This window comes from Saimiri boliviensis, chromosome 8 (genome assembly GCF_048565385.1).
Source record: "Saimiri boliviensis isolate mSaiBol1 chromosome 8, mSaiBol1.pri, whole genome shotgun sequence".
Classification (NCBI taxonomy): domain Eukaryota; kingdom Metazoa; phylum Chordata; class Mammalia; order Primates; family Cebidae; genus Saimiri; species Saimiri boliviensis.
In genome coordinates, this window is record NC_133456.1 from 61,282,163 (window position 1) to 61,307,135 (window position 24,973).

Sequence of the window (24,973 nt, forward strand, 5' to 3'; positions counted from 1 at the left end):
TCAACAATGTCGCGGGAAGAAAATTTCCACTGAGCATTCAGTGCCCTGGTAGGAGGGCTCTGAATTTTTCAGGCTCAAGGACCTGTTCACACCTGATGGACAGGCAGGGAAGGGACACCAAGAACTTCACTTAAATGCCCTCTAGGGCTGGAGCTGTTCGACTGTCCTTCAGACTTGCTCAACTGAGTGATGATGCAAGTCTGGCTGCTGGAACAACTAACAAGAGAATCTTCCTCTAATGCTTTGAGAACAGAACGTTCTCAGATTCCATGCTCACCACCCTATGGATGACTAGGAGGTGGAGAACAGTGAAGAGCCCAACAGCCCAGTGAAAACCTAAGAGAAGAAGAAAATGAAATAAACAAGTAAAAGCAGAGTGCTGTGTCCTGGCATCCTCACTGCCCTGTCTTCAGGAGAAAATGCTGAATCTGATTGTCTGCACTTCAGCTCTTCTCCAGTTCTCCTGAGCTTCAGTTTTTATTTTCTTTTCCTGAACCCTGGATGAACCGGAATATTAGTAAAGGATTATAAACAGAGTTTACAATTCTAAATGGTAATCCACAGAGTTGTAACTATTTCCCTTCATAAAGGGAAATCATAATTCAGTACTGGAGTTTTGAAAGCTAGGCTAAATCTAGGCACATAATCATTTCCTGAAAGGGGAACTCTTTTCTGTTTGAAGATGGTTTCACCTATTCTTTACCACGAGTAGGATAAATAATGTGTCTTCTTTCCTCTTCCCTAGCAGTGTAGTGTTAAACTTGCCCTAATCCATCCATCCATCTATCTATTTTTATTTTCATTTTTGAGATGGAGTCTCGGTGTGTCACCCTGGCTGGAGTGCAATGGCGCAATCTTGGCTCACTGCAACTGCCGCCTCCCAGATCAAGGGATTCTCCTGCCTCAGCCTCCTGAGTAGCTGGGATTACAGGTGTGCACCAGCACAACCAGCTAATTTTTATATTTTTAGTAGAGACGGGGTTTCACCATGTTGGCCAAGCTAGTCTCCAACCCCTGACCTCAAGTGATCCACACCCTTTGGCATCACAAAGTGCTGGGATTACAGGCGTGAGCCACTGCACCAGGCCAACATTTACTTTTACTTCTATGTACTCATATGTATTTACTTCCATGTACTTACATGTATTTACTTATTTTGTTCCCTATGAAACCCAAATTGTAAGTTTTATTTTTTAAAAGGGCACGGTCTCAGCACTTTGGGAGGCCAAGGTGAGCGGATCACGAAGTCGAGAGATCAAAGCTATCTGGCCAGCATGGTGAAACCCCGTCTCTATTAAAAAATACAAAAATTAGCTGGGCGTGGTGACCTGCACCTGTAGTCCCAGCTACTCTGGAGGCTGAGGCAGGAGAATTGCTAGAATCCGGGAGGCGGAGGTTGCAGTGAGCTGAGATCGGGCCACTGCACTGCAATCTGGCACCTGGTGACAGAGCGAGACAGTCTCAAAACAAAAAAAAAGGCGGGGGGCACCAATTGAGGCTGGGTGCTGTGGCTCATACCTCTAGTTCCAGCACTTTGGGAGGCCGAGGCGGGCGGATCACGACGTCAAGATTGAGAGCATCCTGGCCAAGATGGTGAAACCCCATCTCTACTAAAAATACAAAAATTAGCTGGGCGTGCTGGCACATGCCTGTAGTCCCAGCTACTCGGGAGGCTGAGGCAGGAGAACTGCTTGAACCTGGGAGGCGGAGGTTGCAGTGAGCCAAGATCATGCCACTGCACTCCAGCCTGGGCAACAGAGAAAGACTGTCTCAAAAAAAAAAAAAAAAAAAAAGTTCTACAAGGCCTTGGGGTAACTTAAGATTGGGAAGGACTGATTTTTCTTTTCACAACTCCTCTCTAGGATAAAAATATTACATATTCTGAGAGTCTCAAAAAAGGTTGTGGCACAGGAGCCAGTTTCCCAAGCCCATGCATTCTTTTCTTTTTTTTTTTTTGAGACAGAGTTTTGCTCTTTTTACCCAGGCTGGAGTAGTGCAATGGCGCGATCTCGGCTCACCGCAACCTCCTCTTCCTGGGCTCAGGCAATTCTCCTGCCTCAGCCTCCTGAGTAGCTGGGATTACAGGCACGCGCCACCACGCCCAGCTAATTTTTGTATTTTTAGTAGAGACGGGGTTTCACCATGTTGACCAGGATGATCTCGATATTTCGACCTCGTGATCCATCCGCCTCGGCCTCCCAAAGTGCTGGGATTACAGGCTTGAGCCACCGCGCCCGGCTCCAAGCCCATGCATTCTATCTTCATTATTTTCACCATCTCCAGCCACATCCACCATATTGTTATTTCAAAAAATGATTCACTTTTGGCTGGGCATGGTGGCTCATGCCTGTATCCCAGCACTTTGGGAGGCCAGGGTGGGCAGATCACCTGAAGTCCAGAGTTCAAGACCAGCCTGGCCAACATGGCAAAAACCCGTCCCTACAAAAATACAAAAACATTAGCCAGACATGATGGCAAGTGCCTATAATCCCAGCTACTCAGGAGGCTGAGACAGAAGGATCACTTGAACCTGGGAGGCAGAGGTTGCAGTGAGCCAAGATTGCTCCATTGCACTCCAACCTGGACAACAGAGTGAGATTCCACCTCAAAAATAAATAAATAAAATGATTCACTTTTGATAAATAAATCTACCTTCAGAGAAAACTTTGTATCACTTCTTCAAGTAGAAAACCAGTATGCAGCCCTTTGTAGAAGAGAAAGACTTTCATAATACATGTAATAAAACCTAACCAATGAGATTAAATTCTGCTAGATCCTGCTGCTTCTCAGGAGCTCTGAGTAGAGTCCTGTTTCTTTGTTAAATAATGAGCTTACAACTGGTAGAGACAGATTAAAGATACTAGTACCAAACTGAGACTTTCTCGTTGGCTTTATCAGAAGGATTAGAAAAGAATTAAAAATGGAATTGCTTCAACATCAAACCACAATAGTGAGAATTGGTAATGATTTACAAGCCACCTAAAAATCCTCTCCCAACCCATCCATGAGCGGTACAAAACTCATAAATTGGGCAACTGAGCTACTGGGGACTTAAGAGACCCTCATGAACCTCCATACTATCATCTTGACCCTTAAGCAATAGATTCCTGACAATGCAACTCACAAAGCACTCACTGAGGGGCTACGATGGACATTTACACTGCTAAAGGCATGATCAACCAAGGCAGATTCTTTACAGTTGCCCCCAAACAAAATGAGGCTCCTAGTTCAAAGGTATTATGCTTGTAGAAGACACCCTAAAAACCAGCAGCTCCAACCATGAGCCTCCCTTCCAGGCCTGCCTTTTCTCACACCATCAAAAACCTTGGGCATCAGACACTTAAGTCATGCCGCCTTTCCACAATATAAGATCAGAGTTTATTTAGCAGCAAGTAACTACTATATGATAAGAACCATAAGCATATCATTCAAATGCTTTATTGGTCAAAAAGATGGATGCTTTTATTAATCTAACCTTTTTTGTAATGGAGTGCCACTGATGACCTAGCATTAGCCTCATTCCCTGCTATTAATCACACTTCTAAGAGCTCATTGTGCCTTAAAATCTTAAGAAATTGCTATAATTTAAAGACTTGGTGTCTACATAATGGGAAATGCTTCATAGATTGTATCATTTCGGAAAATACAGTATATTTTTATGGGAACAATGACATGATGCTAAGGAATTACAAATGGGAATATATACATATATGAATGAATGAAAAGAGAAAAATATAAGCTCCCTTTTGTATGTGTGACTTCCCACATCTGTACACTTTAATCACTACCTTTGCAAAGTCCATTAATCCAAAGGCATGGGCATATAGTTTAGATAGATTAAATCCCAAATAACACTCCAAACAAATGAAAATTAAATAAAAGGAGAAACTCTCATGTAAAAAGAAAGATGTGGAAACACATGGTGTGCTTTGAGGAAATTTCCATCAGTGGTACGTTCCTCATTCATCATCTGTAATTTCTGTGCCTTGTTTGTCCATGTGAAGAGAACTAACGCAAGCCCTTCAACAGGACTTCAGGACAAACTCCAGTAGCTGCCTATTTACATTCGGCAGAATTTTAATAATATAATGATGTCCTTAACGCCTCAGTCCTTTTCTAATTAAATGGGCCTTCATGACCATTCAACACAGCTGAACACCATTAAAAAAAAAAGTAACTGAAAGAGTTTTTTTAAAATACAGAGCTAAAGTAAATCTTTTTTAAACACCTCTTCAATTTTTACAGCCACACAATTAAAATGCTACATACACATGGCCAGGTGCCGTCGCTCGTGCTTGTAATCCCAGCACTTTGGGAGGCCGAGGCGGGTGGATCACAAAGTCAGAAGTTTGAGATCAGCCTGGCCAATATAGTGAAACCCCATCTCTACTAAAAAATCCAAAAATTAGCCAGGCGTGGTGGCAGCCAGCTGTACTCCCAGCTACTCAGGAGGCTGAAGCAGGAGAATCACTTGAACCCGGTAAGCGGAGGTTGCGGCGAGCTGAGATCGTACCACTGCACTCCAGCCTAGGAGACAGAGTGAGGCTCCCTCTCGAAAATAAATAAATAAATAAATAAATAAATAAATAAATAAATAAAATACAACATACACATGTATACATTCAAATCTTACAAACACACAAAAATTGTGACATTGTGTTACATGATGAATGAAGGCTGGGGCGGGTTCCAATCAGGCACTACGATTATGAAGGGATGTAGTGTGAATGGCTGGGAAGCACAAATCAGCCGGTCTAAAAATCAAGAATGCAGATATTGCTTATTGCTCTACAGTTAGCAAGGATTGAATTCAGAATCTGAGAAACAGCCAGAAGCTGTGATAAAGGTTATACTTAGGTGGGGCTGGGACCAAAAGCATCCACCTGCTTGGTGATGGGCAAGCCCAGCTCTGGCTGAGGGGCCCCTTGGCACAGAGATATGCTCCACCCATCCACCTATGTGCTGTCACATGGTCTAGATAAGCATCTCGACCTTAGATCCCCACATGGGGAAGTGCTGAGCCTGGGAAGAGATTTAGAAAGAAATGGAAGCCCTTTATCAAGCTACCTTCATCATACTGTCATGAACATGCCAACGAGAAAGACAGGACTTGAGGTGCCCTGAACAGGTACAACAGGCACCAACAGTGGGACCACTGATGGCAGCTTCTCTTTACCTGCTGAGAGCTGGGGTCACTGGATTACTACAGGGTCAATGGCAGGGCCATCTGATGTCTGATAATGCCTGATTCTCAACAGGATTCATTCACTAACTAAACACCCAAAGAATCTTCTGAAAGGGTGTGGCTACTCCCTGGCAAGCTCATGGTAGGTGTGAAGGGCAGAAGTACCGGGCATCTTTGGGGCAGAAACAACACTCGGTAGCAAGTATGAGACTTAGTACCTGGCCTCTAAAATAGGGAATTAAAATTACTGGTCTTCTTCACCTGTAAACAGACAACAGGTTCATAATGATGGGCATCCTAAATACCTGAGTTACAAAAGATCATGGCCATTGCTGACCAAATTCTCCCCCAAAAGAGAGAGAGAAGGTGGGAAGAGAGAGAGAAAAAATAAAGAGAGAGAGAGGGAGGATCACAACCTATGCATAATCAATTGACGAGAAGAACCAAGGCATTTATCCAAGAGTGGACCTCTGTGCCACCTTCCATAGGAGACAAGTACAAGGGATCTGTCTCATGACAAGGTTTCCAACAGAACCACATATACCTCCAACAGATGAGAAAGTGATCAACTGTTGCCCTGCAACTGTGCTGCAGGCTGTGACTACACAAAGCATGGTTCTGTGGACAGCCACAGAGGCATCACCTGGGACCTTGTTAGATATGCAAATTCTTGAGCCCATCTCAGACCTACTAAACAAGAACCTGCATTTTAATAATATCCCCACGGTGATTCACATGCATATTAAAGTTTAAGAAGGCAGGTTTGGTGGAAAGCAGACAGACATACTTGGGTTTGAGTTCCAGCTCAGCCAGTTTTTTTGTTTTTTTTTTTTTGGTTTTTTTTTTGTTTTTTGAGACGGAGTTTCACTCTTGTTACCCAGGCTAGAGTGCAATGTCGTGATCTCGGCTCACCGCAACCTCCGCCTCCTGGGTTCAGGCAATTCTCCTGCCTCAGCCTCCTGAGTAGCTGGGATTACAGGCATGCGCCACCATGCCCAGCTAATTTTTTTGTATTTTTAGTAGAGACGGGGTTTCACCATGTTGACCAGGATGGTCTTGATCTTTTGACCTCATGATCCACCCGCCTTAGCCTCTCAAAGTGCTGGGATTACAGGCGTGAGCCACCGTGCCTGGCACATTTTTTAAGTTTTCAACAAGATATCCCACCACTCTGTATTTTCATTTCCTCATCTATAAAATCATGCTGTTCTTCATCTGTTCACTCATCTTTCTAAGCAATATTTATTCTATACTTAATATAAAATATGCCAGGCCCTGTACTAACTGTGGGGGCACCAACAGGGAACAAAAATCAATACAGTTCCATCAACATGAAGGTGATTGTCTAATCAAGAAGACACACATTAATCAATTAGCCATATAAATAAGTGGAGATTAGAATTGTGATAAGTGCTACTATGAAAAATGCACAGTGCTCTGAGAGCACAGAGAAATAATATATGTAAAGTGCCTTGTATGTAGTAGGTGCTCAATAAATCATAGTGATTATTACTAGCTCATAAAACCCAGCCCTTTGGGAGACCACTGGAAAATTCTCAAGTGCAAATACTTCTTCTCCCCATCATAAAATGAGCCAGAACTAAGACTGTGTTCTCACTTCAACTTAAAGAAAAAATGTGTTTTTCTGCTGTCTCACGGCCAGATGAGGACTACAACATCAATAAAGTCAACATTTTTTCTAATGACAGCTTAGAGAACAACACTAACTTTCTGGGTTATTGTTAAGAATCAGCTCTTGTTTACCAAGTTGTAGTTAAAGGGAAAAACATAGAGCAGGGCAGAGGGTAATACTGCAAGCCAGCCCTGTTCAAAGCAGTCTTTTGATTATCATTTTAAAGCCTCGAAATCTAAAGAAAATCTTTAATTGGCTTTTCAGCAGCACTCCTCCTTTGCATATGCAGTTTGTTGAAGTCAAGAATGTACACGCTAATAACTGCAGATAGGATTAGCAACCTGCACCTTATAGTGTGGATACAAGTGGTTGATTATTAGTGCACCTGGCACGTATCTATACAACAAGGAAACTGGACTAAACAGGAATCAAACAGGGCTCCTAACCAGATCCCCATCACTGACACCTCCTACCCCAGGAGCAGAGATGACTTGAGTCCATCACACTGAATGGGAAACTTGCACAGCACCGCACCTGGGTATGTTCACTTCTCCTTAAAACAGCTCTACAAAGTCCCGCCTCTTTCTTTTCCTCATTTCCCGTGAACTCGCAAACTTTAAGAAGTTTCATTATGATCTAATAGGTCTCCATGTATTTACAAGTTTCTGGCTCTTCGCCACAAATTTGGCTTCCTTCTAACAGGTGTAGATTTGTGATTGGAGAATTCTGACCTCATTTTTATCTGAATGCCCCTCAACGGAAGAATGTCAAAACAGAATGGTTGATCTGGAATGCGCTGGGAAGCTGGAGCAGGTGCAACATGCTTCAGGCAAGCCCTCAAGATCTTAAGGCAGGCGTCCCCAAACTTTTTACACAGGGGGCCAGTTCACTGTCCCTCAGACCGTTGGAGGGCTGCCACATACTGTGTGTGCTCCTCTCACTGACCACCAATGAAAGAGGTGCCCCTTCCTGAAGTGCGGCACGGGGCTGGATAAATGGCCTCAGGGGGCCGTAGTTTGGGGACGCCTGCCTTAAGGTATAGTAGCCACATGATACGGACTATTAGCTCACACACTGGGGCTCCTACTTTGATTTTTCTGCGTTGATGTATTTAAGATGGAACAGGACAGCGCCACTAGCAGCTTGGTAAGCAGCCAAAAAGGGGAGGTTTCCATTTTTACTGCCTGGAATAAGACGTACCTTGAGGATAATTCCCTTTGGGTCCAACAATTAAAAATGCAAAGTATGAGGGAAAACGATATACCAAGAATTAAAACAAAAAGTCAGGGAAAAATATCTGCCTAACAATCCTTCCTTCTACAGCAGTCATTCTCAACTGATGGTAAGTTGTCCCTCTTCCACCAGGGGACATTTAGCAATCAATGTCTGATGACTGTTTTGGTTGTCACACCTGGAGGAGGGGGCTTGTGCCACTGGTATGTGGTGGGGAGAGGCCAGAGATGCTGCCAAACATCCTACAACGCAGGCACGCCCCCAAATCGATATCACCTGGTCCATGCGTTAGAGTGCTGTGACTGAGAACACTTCTACAAGAACCTGTGCTGTTTTCATTCATTATTTTATTTTTTTAATGTATTACTATGATTTTTTGAGACTAGAGTCTCATTCTGTCACGCAGGCTGGATGGCAGTGGCGCGATCTCAGCTCACTGCAACCTTCCAACTCCCAGGTTCAGGGGATTCTCCTGCTTCAACCTTCGGAGTAGCTGGGATTATAGGCGTGCGCAACCATGCCCAGCTAACTTTTGTACTTTTAGTTGAGACGGGTTTTCGCCATGTTGCCCTGGCCAGTCCGGAACTTCTAACCTCAAGTGATCCACCTGCCTTGGCCTCCCAAAGTACTAGGATTACAGGTGTGAGCCACTGTGCCCAGCCTAAGACTTTGTTCTAATTATGGGATCAAAGCAATGAGTTCTGTTTCTTGTTCAGAAGTAAATGCATTATGTTCCTTAAAACTTTAATGATTTGTAATTTTTTTGCGTGTGGTTCTACCTCATAAATACGACCAAACTGAGCACCTACTATGGGTCAGGTTAGGCAAGACTTAGGTGATGCCCAGACATTGAGGTAGAGTAGTGTATTTCAAGAGGCCGGGAGAGGGGAGGGCTGAGATAGGCTGAGGCAGGCAAGCAAACAGGAGAAAAGAAGTGGCCAAGCTTTAAAGAGAAGACTGGAGTTAACCCTACACTAGTGAGGAGCAGGGAAGGGCCGGGATGAAGTGAGCTTTATAGGAAGTGAAATCTGATAGAACACAGGACGGGGCTAACGCAGAGAGACTGAGGGGCAAATTAGGACACTTTCGTCCACTTCCCCTGCTTCCAGAGTGCCCTGCTCACCGAGCACTCATCTCTCCAAACTCTACTTTTCCTGTCAAGTAGGTTCGACAATCATAAAATCATCTTCGTCAACCTCGTGTCTCTCCCTGGGACTGCTAGCTGCCTGAAAGAATTATACTTCATTGTGTCGACTTCCTTCCCTGGCTTGACCTCTGCAAGCTCGCTTCTGCCTCATCTCTTTGCGGAAACTATCCCTACCATATTACTAGTGAGCGGAGGGGACTTGAGTCCATCGCACTGAATGGGAAACGCATAGCGCTGCAGCTGGGTGTGGTCACTTCTCCTTAAAACAGCTCTCCAAGCCGGGCGCGGTGGCTCAAGCCTGTAAGTCCAGCACTTTGGGAGGCCGAGGCGGGTGGATCACGAGGTCGAGAGATCGAGACCATCCTGGTCAACATGGTGAAACCCCATCTCTACTAAAAATACAAATAATTAGCTGGGCATGGTGGCGCGTGCCTGTAATCCCAGCTACTCTGGAGGCTGAGGCAGGAGAATTGCCTGAATCCAAGTGGCAGAGGTTGCAGTGAGCTGAGATCGCGCCATTGCACTCCAGCCTGGGTAACAAGAGCGAAACTCCGTCTCAAAAAAAAAAAAAAACAAAACCAGCTCTCCAAAACCCCACCTCTTTCCTTTCCTCATTTCCCCGTGAACTCCCAAACTTCAGGAATTTAGAATATGATGTAATAGGGCTCCATGTATGTACAAATTTAATGAAGTGGTAACTCTGATGAGTTTCCAGTTGCTAAATTCAACAGAGTTTTCACTCCTTACCTTACTTAACCTTTGATGACATAAGACACTGTCATTCACATCGTTTCTCTTGAAAAAGAAAATCTCTCTTCTCTTTGCCTCCAGGTTATCCTCCTCATTGCTGGTTCTCTGGCACTATCTCTGGTGGCTCCTTCTCACCCCTTTTAAATAAGTATCCCCTTCTTCTGCTCATTCTTCAATGTTTCATCTTGTCTAAAGTTCCTGCCTCGGTGTTGCAAAACTCCTAAAGCAGAGGGGTCTGCAAACTGGTGTCGTACAGTAAAATATTTTCAGCGTTGTAGCCCAGATGTTTTCTGTCCCAGCTACTTAGCTCTGCTGTTGTGGAGCAAATGTAACCCAAACCATCTGTAAACAAATGGGTGTGGCTATTTTCCAGCAGTTCCAATAAAGCTTTATTTACAAGACAGGCGACAGCTGGATTTAGCCACAGAGCTGTAGTTTGCCGGGCCCCTACTCTCCAGCACTATCCCTGGAAGTCTTTAACGTTCCCACGGCTTCAACTCACGTCTGAATTCTGGTGATTCCTGAATTATTTTCGCCAACCAAAATATCTTCTTAGAGCGGCAGGGACTCCCTTGTTCCTACAACCTTCTGGCCACTTCTATTTCAATGTCCTAAAGAGCCACAAACTTTGCCTCAAACTGAAATTATTTATTTCTCCAAGCTCTAAACTCAAGCCAGCTCCTATTTCTGGGTTTTCAGGGAAATAATCATATTCCAAATCAGGAATTATCTAATAATCTTCCTTCTCTTGTATTTCCTGTCTTACCAATTCCCACCCACATTACCTCCTATTTAAATAATGTCTGCCTCTCCATATCCTTGCCTGGGAGCATGCCCTCATCACTTTGTAACTCTGAATGTGAACAAATGCATCTCCTAGTCTGGCCATACCATCGCCCATCTGATCACGTGACCTCACTTGATTTAACTCCTGAGTCTCTATGAGGCTTATATCCTCCAGGCCTGTTCTGTCCAACGGAAAACCACTGGCCACACGTGGCTACTGAACACTTGAAATGTGGCTAGAGTGAATATACTAAATGTTTAATAAATGTGTGATTTTCATGAAATTTTATTTAAATTAAAAAACTGATACCTAATTCATGTGTTAAAACAACTTGGGTATGTGAATCTCCTCTTTTAACCTTTTATGAAATCAATACAAATCAAATATTTCCAATGAAATTTTAATGCCTGAATCCAAAAACTTAGTATGAAAGAAGAAAATGAAAAATGTGTCTTCCATATATTTTTAATACTGATCACAAGCTAAAATTATATTTTGGACAAGCTAGATTAAATAGAATAATACTATAATTTATATCTGATTCTTTTTACTTTTTTGAATGCAGTTACCAGAAAATGGAAAATTCCTTGTGTGGCTTTCCTTTTATTTCTACTGTGCAGTGCTGCCTGCAGCACACACTTCAGGATCTGGCCTTCCCCCATCCCCCTGCCCTCCCCATTCTCCTCTCTCCTCTGCTTCCCTCCTAACTACCTACATTGCAACCACACTTAACAACCAACTACTTCCTAGGCATGCCAAGTACTCCAAGCCCTTTCTGCTTCTACCTCTCTGCCTCCACCATGAACTCTGGTGGAGCTAATATCTACTGAACCTCATGACTCAGCTCTAGCTATGAAAGCTTTTGCAGACCAACTCCACCACCACGTCTGGAAGAGTTCCATCAAGTTTTATACTAAACTCCTGCAGAATAATCATTATACTAAATTCTAGTTTTCTGAATGTTTTCCTGTAAGCTAGGGATCTATCTGGCCCCTAACAGGATACCAGGCAGTTTGATACATAATTTAATGTCAGATGAATGAAAGAATAAATATATGAATGAATGAAATACTATACAGCTAGAATGAAAGACCTGGTAACTGATTACAGGAACTGAGGCAACATGAATGATATTTCTCAGTCCAAGTGATACTTTTGTGAGAATGGCCAAGTGAGGGAAGAGGCCATTTTCAGAGAGAAGCAGAAATGAAAAGAAAAGCTAGCGGGGAGGCATCAACACAGAGGTGACAGTTGAAAGGGAATGAGTCAGATAGTGAGGAATGGGCCAGCTCACTGGCTCACGCCCATAATCCCAGCACTTTGGGAGGCTGAAGCAGGTGGACTGCCTGAGCTTAGGAGATTTAGACCACCCTGGGCAACATGGCAAAACCCTGTCTCTACCAAAAAACCAAAAATACAAAAAAATCAGTCGGGTGTGGTAGCGCACACCTGTGGTCCCAGCTACTTGGGAGTCAGTGGTGGGAGGATCACCTGAGCCTGGGAAGCGGAGACTGCAGTGAGCTGAGATCATGCCACTGCACTCCAACCTGGGTGACAGAGTAAGACCCTGTCTCAAAATAAAATAAAATAAAAGACTGTGAGGAAAAGGGAAGGGTCTTCAGAACAAACCATAGGCAATTCCTGTACTTAGGAATCGGGAACAATAACACTAAGTTCTGGTCCTCACAACTACCTTGTGAGGTACATATTAATCCTTTTTTTTTTTTTTTTTCTGTTTTAAAAAAGAAAACCTGAAGGCCAGGAATACTTAACACACATATACAAAGCTAGCAGACAAAAATGTGAACATCAAAGTCATCCCATCTCCACCCACTACACTCTAAAGCAGGGGTCCCCAGCTCCCCAGGGGTCTGTGGCCTTTACCCAGCAGTAAAGCAGGAGGTGAGCAGCAGGCCGGCGAGCATTACCACCTGAGCTCTGGCTCCCGTCAGATCAGCAGTGGCATTTGACTCTCCTAGGAACGGGAACCCTATTGTGAAATGTACATGTGAGGGGTCTAGGTCGTGTGCTCCTTAACCATCCCCAACTCCTTCCCCTCTCCTGGTCAGAAAAATTGTCTTCCACGAAACTGGTCCCTGGCGCTAAAAATGTTGGGGACCACTGTTCTAAAGGCACCTTCCAGCATAGAGTCCTGGAGAGTGACAGAAAACATAGAAGGGAGTTTCAAAGAAGGAAGAGGTGCCTGATGGTTTCAAGTGGTTTAGAGAAGTGGAGGATGATGGGAAGATGGCGAATCAAAAGGAAGATCCCCTATCCAACATCAAATACCTTCATCCTTCTACCTTCCCTTCTTTCCCTCTGAAACGAAAAGGCTGTTCACTTTCTACCTTCACTCTTTAACCTGTGTCTCCCATGATTATAGTCCTTCTCTCTACTGCATCTCTACCACCTCCCTCATTTTAGTCTAAATATAAATATACTCAAGGCACTCAAACCAAAAATATTCTGGGTTACTCTTCTGTTCCTCTGGTTCCCATCCTGCAACCTCTCTCTATCCTCTACGCACCTAAGCTTTTTGAAAAGGTCCTGTCTCTATGTTTCTACCTCCTACTTACAACTCCGTGTTGCAGACTCAATGCTTATGGCTGGGACAGTAGTTGCGAAACTCTAAAGCCAATCAGAACCAAGTCCGTCACCCGGATCCAAGTGAGGGGCTGGGGTGGAACACTGGAGGCAGCATTCACACCACACAGGTGGTCTCTGGACATAACCAGTAACCCTGCCAAGCCCAACAGACCAAAGGGTCTCTGTCACAGCTGACACTGGAGGCCACTTTGAAAATTCTCCCGTGGCTATTCTGATAGCACATCCTCTGGTGCTTGGCCTAACTCAAAAACCCTTCATTCCCTTGGTGTATTTATATATCTATTGAGATGGGGTCTCGCTCTGCCGCCCAGGCTGGAGATGGCGCAACCTCAGCTCACTGCAACCTCTGCCTCTCAGGGTCAAGCGATTTTTATGCCTTAGCCTCCAGAGTAGCTGGAATTACAGGCGCCTGCCATCACACCGAGCTAATTTTTGTATTTTTAGTAGAGAGGGGGTTTCATCATGTTGGCCACGCTGGTTTTGAACTTTTGACCACAGGTCATCTGTCCTCCTGGGCCTCCCAAAGCCTTGGTCTTTTTAAAATACTTCACTGTCTTCCCCAACCCATTCGCCGTTGGTGCTTCTCAAGGTCCCCCTTGCCCTCCACATATTCGTCACCTTTGCCTATTCATTGATGATCACAGATGGGACCCCAATAAGCCCTTCTCTCCTTTGTTGTTTATTTCTACCACTTAAGTTCATCAGGCTTCCTAAAACTTAGTATGTCCTAAACTCAACATTCTTTCCTCTAACCTGCTCCTTTGCCTGTTGAGGATAAGGTCACTGTCAACTCCTTTGCTTTTCAGTCTTTCATCAGGACCTGGCAATTCTGAACCTTGTATACCCAACAAACTTTTCCCCTTTCTTTTCATCACCACAACGATCATCCAGCTGTTACCACCTCTCTCCTGAAATCCTCAAGAAAACCCTGGGCTGCGACTGTAAACATCATTAAAAACAAAAACCATTCTGATCAAGTCACTCCCTTGCCAGTAAAGCTCCCCTGTTCTCAAAAGACTTTCAATTCCTTTGAATGGAATAACAGTTCTCCTGTCTGATTTCCCAGACTTCTTTCCTGCTTTCTCCTCCGTGAGCCCAGCACTTTCCCTAGTTAGCTGCTGCTTTCCAAACATACCTTACTCTTTCATACCTACATTATGCTTTTCTCTCCCTCTTGGAGGCACCTTTTCTCCTATACTGATCTGAATTCCTACGAATGCTTTGAAAGCCAGTTCGAATATTACCTTTAAAAAGAAAATATTTCATTCTAAAGTACTCTAAATGTACTTTATTTTTATGCTGACCAAAGGTCAGCCTCGTTGTAGTATGTATACCCTATCACTGTTTCAGTAAAGCCTAATAGTACTGGATACTTAGGAGTCACTCAGCAGAAGTTTGCTGGCTGGATGGATAGATGAATAGGTTATGGGCAATGGAGGGATGGAGGGTCTAGGCTCGGAAAATCACATTCCCTAGTATGGCAGCTGTTCAGTGAACTGATAATTCCTTCCTTCTCATTTCTTTGATCATAATAAGGTAAGCAAAGAAAAGAAAGTCAGAAATTCTGAATTTAGAGAAATTAAGATGAACAAGTTTCACCATCTGTATAGTAAAAGAAGAATGAAAGCACCTGCTGAGATCTGATGAGGGCATAGCAGGGGCTCAAGGGTGGTGGTCAAGTTCTAGAATCATCACTGTAGTGAATAAGAGGACTCTAAAACCACAAACGCTGGGATTGATGAGCTCATGAGCATTTGCTCGGTTAGGTCTAGGATGCAGAACTGCATACAAGGACTCAGCGTGGTTTTGGGAGAGCTTCCAGCAATACTCATTAGCTTAGGAAGAGCAGTGGATGCGATCAGAGATGGAGTCAGGGGTTGCCAGAGCCATATCAGTGACAGAAGAAGGGATGCGGGCGGGAGAGATGGTACAGACAGTACTACTGAAATGGCTACTTATGGGCTCTCTGCTGGGTGAGGAGGGATACTGTAGATACAGGATAGTGATTAAGTATAATCAGCACAAGTGAGGGGGAAGAGGCGGAGATGGGAGGCTGGGATCAAATGGAAGACTGGAAGTGTTTCGGTAAAACATATATAGCAAAAAAACAAACAAACAAACAAACAAAAAAAACCCAGTAAGATTCCATAAGCTTCTAAAATTATCCAGCAAGTCAAAGGGAGAGGGCCCAGTGCCCCGCACAGTAACACACAGTAGGTGGACATTTGCTGAATCAATCAATCAATGACCAGACAGGACAGAGCCATCCCCTCACCCAGTGGTTCTACGTGAGTTGCCAGCATCAAATGTATCATCAAGCTCATTAGAAAATAATCACAGATTAGCACCGTAGGCCAAGGACACCCGACAGACTGGTTGTTGTGACAAGGTTATATTTGACATTATTCTAACAGGATAATGTACGCAACGTGTTTCAGAGAGTTAGAAATACTCAGCTACCAGGGTACCCAAATCTGCCAGGACTTGGCACATCACAGTCAATATTTTGAATGAGTGAATGAGTGTGTAAGTGGATGAATGAATGACAGAATAGACATGATGTATATAATACCTACAACAAAACCCAGCCACCTGCAAAACCACAGTCGAGGAATGATACAATGTCAGACTGAACAAGCAACATTGGATAAGGAGTACCGGCATCTTGCTTCTCAAAAATTTCAATGATACAAAGGCACTAACTAGCTGGGAGGCAGCAGTGTGAGAGGAGTGAAGATACCTGTGAATCCGTTGCCATGTTATTTCAACATATTTGCAGCGTAAACGCTAAGTCGTCAATCCCCTTTGCCTGGATAGCCACAGTTTAGAAGTGGCTCAATCTGATCTGCAACGAGTTCTCTATTAAATACCTCTTAGTTCATAAACTACTCGTGTAGCTCAATTCTCTGAACAACTGGAAAGGAAACAGAGCTGATAAGAGAATTAAGACTTTCTTCCCAAATCACATCATCTAGGATAATAAAAGCATGTTAAACAAATAACTCTTAAAAGAAGGAGAAAAACATTTTAACGTGAAGCTCTAAGCTATATTGATGTTTATAAGTACGACGAGGAGGGGAAAAAAATATGCCAAGCTAAGTCATAATTGCTAATGCTACGGATTTGTTCCCTGTAGAATTCTGTAAGATAAACAGAGATTTGCATATTTTGAAGGTATTTTGTCTGTCTGTGAAACACTCCTGTTACTGTAAAGATTTTTTTCCTTGCCAGGAATAGCTAGCTATTTTTCTCACCTCATTTCCAGTTCTCTGCCCACTTGCTTTCCCCACCCTGGGTTTTGGGAGTTCTCCCTCAAATACTAATGGTGGAGGAAACAAATCTTTTGAACAGCAGAGACATGAACAGAAACCCAATCACATCTACGGAAAGGAGGGGATACGAGGGCATTTTAGTGCAGAGCAGGAATGGGCGCAGCAAAGAGAGACCAGGCCCAGGGGCCCAAGGTGGGCTGCAAAACATCATGTCTTCGGCTATTCAGGCAACATTTAGTTTCAGAAGGCTTACCAAAAAAAAACTTTCACTTTCTAGAAACAAACGGTAGCTCTGCAAACTGAGTGATGCCAAGTTTTAAAAAGCCTGATTCAGATGCAGGAGAGACAGGGGCAGGGAAAAAACCCCTGAGCCACTACTATTTTTACAGTCACTTTGCTTGAGACATCAAGGGCATGGGCACTTTTTTGGCAGGCTGTGCTGCTGGACGCCTGTGAGGAGAAGTTTAAATGACATCAAAATGGAATCTTCCCATTTCCTAGAGCTGACTCAAGCCCCTCTGGTTAGGAACCTGTGTGTCTTGCTTTGTCTCTCTGAGGTCTGAAGTGGTAACAATCTTGGAATCTTTCTTGTAGAGGAGGCTGGGATGCTTCAAAGTACAGATCCTTGTTCGAAGTCTAGATGGATGAGGTTGACATCAGGGCATTGCCTTTTCAGTTTGGGCTTCTTGCCTCAGGCCCAGATGTGATTCCTGCCAGCCTCACTGCCCACCTCCATCCGGCAGCCATCCTTAAAACGCCTCTCACCTGGGCAAGAGCCTCTTCCAGGCGCAAGTGATGGCAGGGCCTACTCTGGGGGTCCCTGTTGCTTCCTGGGGTTCTCCCTTTCTCTTCCTCCTTCCAGAACTCTCTTTCCTGTCTCTCTCCCTCTCACTCCCTCCTGACCTTCTTCTGCATCTCATTCTGTCTCAATCTCTTTCACTCTGTCTCACCCTGTCACATCGTCTCTTTCCCTTTCTGTTCGCCTTCTTCCTCTGACTACCCCTTTCTCTTAGCTTGTCATTTTCCTCTCGCAGTCTCTCTCTCCACCTACATCTCACACTCTGTCTCTCAGTCTGTCTTTCACTCTCTCTCCACGTGCACCCCCTTTGCTCATGCTCAGGCTCCCTGCAAGGGCACTGAGGGCGCTGTCACCAGCCAAGAAGCGGGATCCTGTTCAATTGCACTGGTCAGACGGGGGTAAGAGCCAAAGCACGCAGGATGTCAGATGGCAGCTGACAGTCCCCTCTGATGATAGGGCAGGGCACACAGGACATCTCTGGTTTGGCTGTGGGTGGGGAGAGTCATTTTGGTCTTCGTGGTAATGGCGGTGCTGAGTCTCCTGGACCACATGAGAAGCCTGGTGCGGTTCTAGCGATGCAGTGGTTCTCACAGTCTTAGTCATCCTTCCACTGACACACAGCGGCTCGGAGCCCACTGCAGTCCCCTGCTCTCATCGAAGGCTGCCTTTACAGCCACACAAGCAGGCGACCATGGTGACATCGGGCAGCTCTTACGATCCTCATGTCTCCTTGGATCCCCTTACCACACAGCTCTAAGATTCGGAATACAAACTGTGTTCACCTGAAGACCACGACCACAGGGCATGAAAAATTACTGTGTCTTCCTATTGGAAGCAACAGAGCCCTCTGATATAATGAGTCTGTAAACAAACACTTGTCAAAACACATTGAAAACACTCTCCCGCCAAAGAAACCCCCCACAAAACTATTAGTCAATTTGAAATTATTCTAAGGTCCAGCTTAGTCTAGAGCTTATCTAACGGTCTATTGAGTTCTCAGTAAGTCATGTGAAAGGAAGTCCTATGATAACATTTCCTGAGACTTCTAGACATTTGATTAAGGAGTTATAAATCTTACAGTCTGACTTGTCACAAGCAGAGTGAGATTACACCCAGGGCTGTCAAGATTAAGTAAACTTGTCTTGTTCTCTTATAGGTCTCTCTCAGCCTTGCATCATAGATTAAAGATTTGTTTTGAGATTAAAAAAAAAAAATGGTTACCATCATGCTCAATGTTTAAAAAAAAATAGTCAAAGGAGTATAAAGTGACAATTTTCAATCTTCACATCCTGCAATGTATTTACCTGCTATTCATCGGCAAGATTTTAATAAGCAATAAGTAAAGAGGAGGGAGGACTGCCTTCTGGGCTAGTCCAAAACTGTTGCCAGATTAATTCATTACAGCTAAATGAATAACTATATTAAATCGAAGAATGTGTATGAGCTATGCAACTCCCGATCTTCCAGTAACCAATTCCAAGAATGCGGTGGAATCAAATCAATACCATGGTGGGGCGGAGGGGGGGGATGTCCAGAAACGTCTTTGCAGAAGCCCCTGTCAAATTCTATTGCTAATTTCAAATTGACACATTATTCTAGGAATGACCAGTAGTTACCATAAGCAAACCTGTGGAGACAGAGGTTTGAATCCAACACATCATGGAAAGAGAGGATATTTAGGGAGTTCTAGGTCACTGGGATGCTTCCTCGGTTTAGTGACAAGAGATTTGGTACCTAAGTGGAGAACTTACTGTTTTCAATTCTCTATACGCGCCGAAATTATTGGGTTAAATAAAGACATGACAAGCCATGAATCAACCTACTTTTTTTTCCTGCGGAGTTTTTACTCAGGTGTACTCTAAATGTGCATTAAACTGCAGCTCCATTAAGCAGTTACAATGAAGGTAAAGGGCACAAGGCTAAACACCACAGGACCTTGTATGGATCTCATAGCTTTAATGGAATCAGGTTTTTAACAACTCTTTTTTCGTTAAATACAGTCAGTGTCAGGAAGATGCGTCCCACTCATAAAGCAGCGCAATGACAATGTACAGTGGCACTAACACAAGGACATAGTTCATCATGACATTTCCAGCAATTCCCAACTGATTAGGGTCATTATGTTGGAGGTCTGATTTATGTTGTCATTTCCTCTCACCGATCCTGCATCAATGAATCTTAATGAATTGGTAAATAAGGGTGAAGATTACACTCTATGACACTGAAACATTCCTCATTCTCAACACCCGAGATTTATGTAGCCAATTAGTGACTAACAGAGAAAATTGGCTGGCAGAAAAATAATATTCTTTATGGTACAAAATGGAAAAAGCTTTCTCGTTGAAGGGCAATGCCACAGCAAAAGTCCATAAAGTAGCTTGATATGTGGAAACACAAAAGATGTTTAAAATGTGCTCTAAGAGGTTTTCCTAGTAAAATGCTTTTACTGTTGGTTGGTTGTTTTTTTTTTTTGCTTTTTTTTTTTTTCTGATGTCTCATTTTTTAAAGGTTATTGGTTTAATGAGCAGACCTGTATTTTATAAAGAAGGAAAGTTGGCCTTTTAGGGAAAACGAGTTAAGTACGCCCCTATATTATGCAAGTGCTAATGCTTTGTGTTTACTGGGAGAATGGAAAAAATAAGCAAAGATGTCGCCAGTTTTTTCCCCCAGTTTTAGCCAAGATACCAGTTTCTCCTGACTTCTTGCAGACAGGTAGCTATAATCATTTGTACATAATCAGGGAGCACTAAAATCTTTCATTCTGATTAATTACTGGTAAGTGTACTTAAAGTACTGAGCATGTTTCAAATACCAGAACTTTTTAATTTAAAAAATAGCCTAATCATTAACACAGAAATCACTCCGCTTACTAGTATTATTTTACATTCACCTGTTCCTGACCTCATTATAAAACCAGATGAAATGACTGTCATAAACAGGAAAAAAAGGTAAAAATTCCCCAATGAAACATAATTCAGAAAATCTTGGCTTCACCTAGTGCTTGAAGCGTAACCCTATGGAGTGTGTTCATGAATGCAAAGCATAGCTTCAGAGTCATTACTGCTTAAGTATATACTTAATGTTGAATACTGTCAGGCAAAAAAAAAAAAGGGTTCTCAAAATCCACGTATTTATTCAGATTTCATCATACGGGCTCCACACTATCCTTGTAGAATATGCAAATAGGCCGTGTCTCTTTCTTTCAGCTGTTTTCTAGTCAATGTCACCAATAGAGCTTTGAAATTTCAAAAAGTAAAATAAATGCCGGAAGTTGGATCAGGGGCTTGGGTTCTCCATATCATCAAAGTATCCACTGTCTGGTAAACAACAACAAGAGCTAATCTGCACTGACAGAGAGGCCCACTCTTTTCCACTCTGGCAAGCTCCACGGCCACTCGTATCCTCCTTAAGGGTTACTGCTTCATCAAGGACTTCAGGATAATTGTGCCACTTCTGTCAAGCTCAGATCATCTCAGTGGCGCTGCAACCTCCAGGACTCCCTGGAAACTTGCTGCTCACAATTAGAGCTCCGAAGGCAGCCTCAAGTTCTACAAGGTGTGCCAAACAGCAAGGCTGCAGGAAAAGATACCAGCAGCCAAAGTAGACGCCACTGGGGAGGGGTGAGTAAAGAAGAAAAAAGACAAAACACAACCTTGCAAAGGCCGCAGGCTTACAAGAGCGTCACTGTGCGGCTGTCAAGCGTTCAGAGAAGCCAAGCACACTGTGCAGCTTTTGAAATGGATCGCTTTCTTTAAAAATGGCTGTTCTTTGAACCAGTTTCTCATAGAGCAAATGCAGAACGCTGGCCAGTGAAATTCTAAGAGCATGTGGTGCTCCTGAATTCTTCTGGCGCCAAGAAACCTCTACTTACATAGCAGAATGCCTTGGGCACACAAAACTGCCCTCAGAGGTGGTTCAATGCCGTGAATGATGAAAGTCTTTAAAACGGTCTCCTACCCTGAAACAAAGGAACAGGAGGGGGGAAAATGCATCTCCTTTACCTATGACAGTAAACAGATAATATTTTAAAGTGCAAAGGGCAACTACCATCTAAAAACTCATAATTAAGCACAAATATATTAGTAGTTAATCTCTAGCTAAAAATCAATATCTAAAGTCTGCTAAGCCAAATCTGTGAGTAAAGTAATACTTCTGGGGGAAGAAAAAAAGGTTGGTGCATAAATTCAAGAGTATAGGGCTCACGGTGAATTCTCAAAACTGGGAAAAGCCAAGAGAAAACTCTATACGTTGTATTTTAAAATTACTGTTTGATACTGATTCCAAAACGAAAGTGTTTTGTAAAATATTTTCACAGTAGGTGGCATCACTTATCAACTGTAGGAAGGGGGTGGTGGCTTGAAGCATTTTCCTTTATTAAATCATCAAATAATCATTTAAATGGCTTTCACACCTTCTGTTCCATTTGAGATACACCTACAAGTAAGGCAGGTTTGCCAGAGAAAGGGAAAAAATTCTAGTAGATTCTGACTATCCAGACACTTGTTTTTTCCTCTGCTCTTTAATCATAAGAAGGGGGGAAAAGGACGTTTGCAAATGCACTTTTTTTGTTAAGTAACAGATCATTTTGGTGAAAAATCATGTTTCTGCAGCTGACAGCAAAAGTCCCCTTTTATTTCAACGGGGACAATTTGGTTTAAAATAGCTTCTTTACTTAAATGAACCATGAATCAATTTTACACATTATGACAAGGAAAGATGAAGATGTAGGCTTTGAAATTCAAAAAATAGCTAAACATAAGCACAGTGACGTTTAGACATGATAGCACCTGCAAACATGCTTCCTTCTTGTTTTGCATTCAAGAGAAACAAAGCGAACTGATTTTGCTTTTTACCTTACAAATACAACGAATCAAAAAACATGGCTTCTGATGACAAATAAGACAGAACCAATCCACCTATAGCTACCTTACGGGAAAAAAATAGGAGAGATCTTCTTATCTTTTAAGAGATAATTAATTTATTATAAATGTCCAAAGTGGGGGAAAAATACACAATACCAACTTGTTGACTCAGTGGTTATTTTGGAGAAAGTGTAAATTCTGTACACTTCAAGTTTTTCTTCATGGATTAGGAAAAAAACGTAAATGGACTATAAGCACTGTTTGTCAGGCAATCTTTTTAAACTATAAAATTAAGACACAAAAATTCCAGGGAAATAGAAGTTAAAATAACGACACAAGATGAATAAACAGAAAAAAAACTCTTTTTCATTATGGTGCATAAATAATTCTGGTAGATTCAACTAGATTGTGGTCTATGGAGATATCAAAGAATGTTGGGTGTCAGGACCTAGAATCTAGAAATTTAGAATGAGAGGAACAGGCAATTTGCCAAAGGGTAAAGAGTTCATACTTCAACGTTATCTCCTATGGGAAGGCCACATCCATTTCCTGGGTGATCCTTCAATTGTATGTGCAAAGAATTCTGCACCTAAGAAAGAATTATATAGTTCCAAGGAGAACTGGCACTTGGCCTATTTCAGCATCATCACCTAAAAGGGATTTTTGGGGGTTGTGTGTCTTGTCAGGTTGTATCCGAAGAAAGAGCCTGTGTTTAAAAAGCTAATTCGGAAGGGGCTGGGCTTAGCAAACTGAGATAACAGAAAAAGAATCTGATAGTATCAAAATAAAAGATGTGCCACTATTTATTAATAATATCCCATCAGCCAATTTCACATGTAATAAATCATAACAAGTTAGAGAAGGGAGGGGAAATACATTTCAGGAAAGCACTATTGATTACCAGTGGCTGGCACTCCTTGAGAGGAAGATTCATAGGCCACAGTGAGGCTTGCTGAGAAAAAGTACTGTGATCAATTAGCAATGTCTGCTGTGAGAACTGGCAGAGGGGAGAAGCAGCACTAGTAACAGGTATTCTCCCCATCTGCTGGCTATCAGTCCACAGGACCCTCAACTGATGCTCCGTGTCATCTCCGTGATAGTAGACAAAAGCTACAGTAAATAAATAATGATGTCTTCTTTAAGACAGAAAGCTTATTCACATCCATAGATCTCAAACAGTGAAAACAGAGAACAGACAGTCCAAAAAAAAAAAAAAAAAGTGGGGGGGTCAGGGTTGGGTGCGGTGGCTCATGCCTGTAATCCCAACACTTTGGGAGGCTGAGGTGGGAGGATCCCTTGCGCTCAGGAGTTTGAGACTAGTCTAGGCAACCCAGTAAAACCCTGTGTCTACAAAAAATACAGAAAATTTAGCCAATTGCAGTGATGCACACTTGTAGCCTCAGCTACTCAGGACGATGAAGAGGGAAGATCTCTTGAGCCCTGGCGATGGAGGTTAGAATGAGCTGAGATTGCACCACTGCATTCTAGCCTGGGCAACAAAGCAAGACTCGATGTCTAATAAAAAATTTTAAAAAGCAAGAAAAATGGGGACCAGGTGCAGTGGTTCTCAATAATAATAATAATAATAATAATAATAATAATAATACAAAAATAAGCTGGGTGTGATGGCACGTCTCTGTAGTCCCAGCTATTCTGGAGGCTGAGGTGGGAGGATCGTGTGAACTCAGGAGGCTGAGGCTGCAGTGAGCTTTGATTGCACAACTGCACTCCAGCCTACGGGACAAGTGAGACCCAATCCCCACTAGAAAGAAAAGAAAAGAAAGAAAAGAAAGGAGAGAGAAAATGAAAGAAAGAGAAAGGGAAGAAAGGGAAAGAAGGAAGGGAGGGAGGAGGAGAAGAGAGGGGAAAAGAAAGGAGAGGAGGGGAAGGGAGATGGTTTCCAGTTTGTATCAAGTAAGGTCTGTGGGACAACTCATAAAAAACTGAGGGGCCAGGCGTGGTGGCTCACGCCTATGATCCTCTCGGGAGGTTGAGGCGGGTGGATCACGAGGTCAAGAGATCGAGACCATCCTGGTCAACATGGTGAAACCCTGTCTCTACTAAAAATACAAAAATTAGCTGGGCGTGGTGGCACATGCCTGAAGTCCCAGCTACTCGGGAGGAGGCTGAGGCAGGAGAATTGCCTGAACCCAGGAGGTGGAGGTTGCGGTGAGCCGAGATCGCGCCATTGCACTCCAGCCTGGGTAGTAAGAGTGAAACTCTGTGTCATAAAAAAAAACTGAGGAAGCGAGATCTGAGTTTCTGTAAATCCACAGCTTACTATGACTGAAAGGAAGCTTAAAGCAGGTGCTATAGTTTTGTTGTTGTTGTGGTGGTTATGGTTTTGTTTGTTTGTTTGCTTTTGACAATGTTTCACTCTTGTCACCCAGGCTGGAGTGAAATGGTGCAATCTTGGGTCACTGCAACCTCCACCTCCGGGTTGCAAGCGATTGTCCCATCTCAGCCTCCCGAGTAGCTGGGACTACAATCACCTGCCACCATGTCCAGCTAAATTTTTCTTTTTGGTATTTTTAGGAGAGACAGGGTTTCACCATGTCGGTCAGGCTGGTCTTGAACTCCTGACCTCATGTCATCTGCCTGCCTCAGTCTCCCAAAGTGCTGGGATTACAGGTGTGAGCCAACACACGCAGCTGATGCTATAGTTTCATGCATTGTATTCTCTGATTCCTAGGGACGC

General features: G+C 43.3%; 1 protein-coding gene across 4 annotated transcripts in view; it reads right to left on the reverse strand.

Annotated features, from left to right (window-relative positions):
* The window catches only part of FOXP1 (forkhead box P1), a 432,878-nt gene that overhangs the window by 258,354 nt on the left and 149,551 nt on the right, over positions 1 to 24,973 (reverse strand). The window contains exon 1 of one of the 4 annotated variants that reach the window (XM_010350107.3): positions 21,285 to 23,391. The exons of the other annotated variants lie outside the window; for them this stretch is intronic. The gene's annotated coding sequence lies outside the window, so the exon portion shown is untranslated. Of the gene's footprint in view, positions 1 to 21,284; positions 23,392 to 24,973 lie in introns of those variants that run through there. 4 annotated transcript variants of the gene reach the window in all.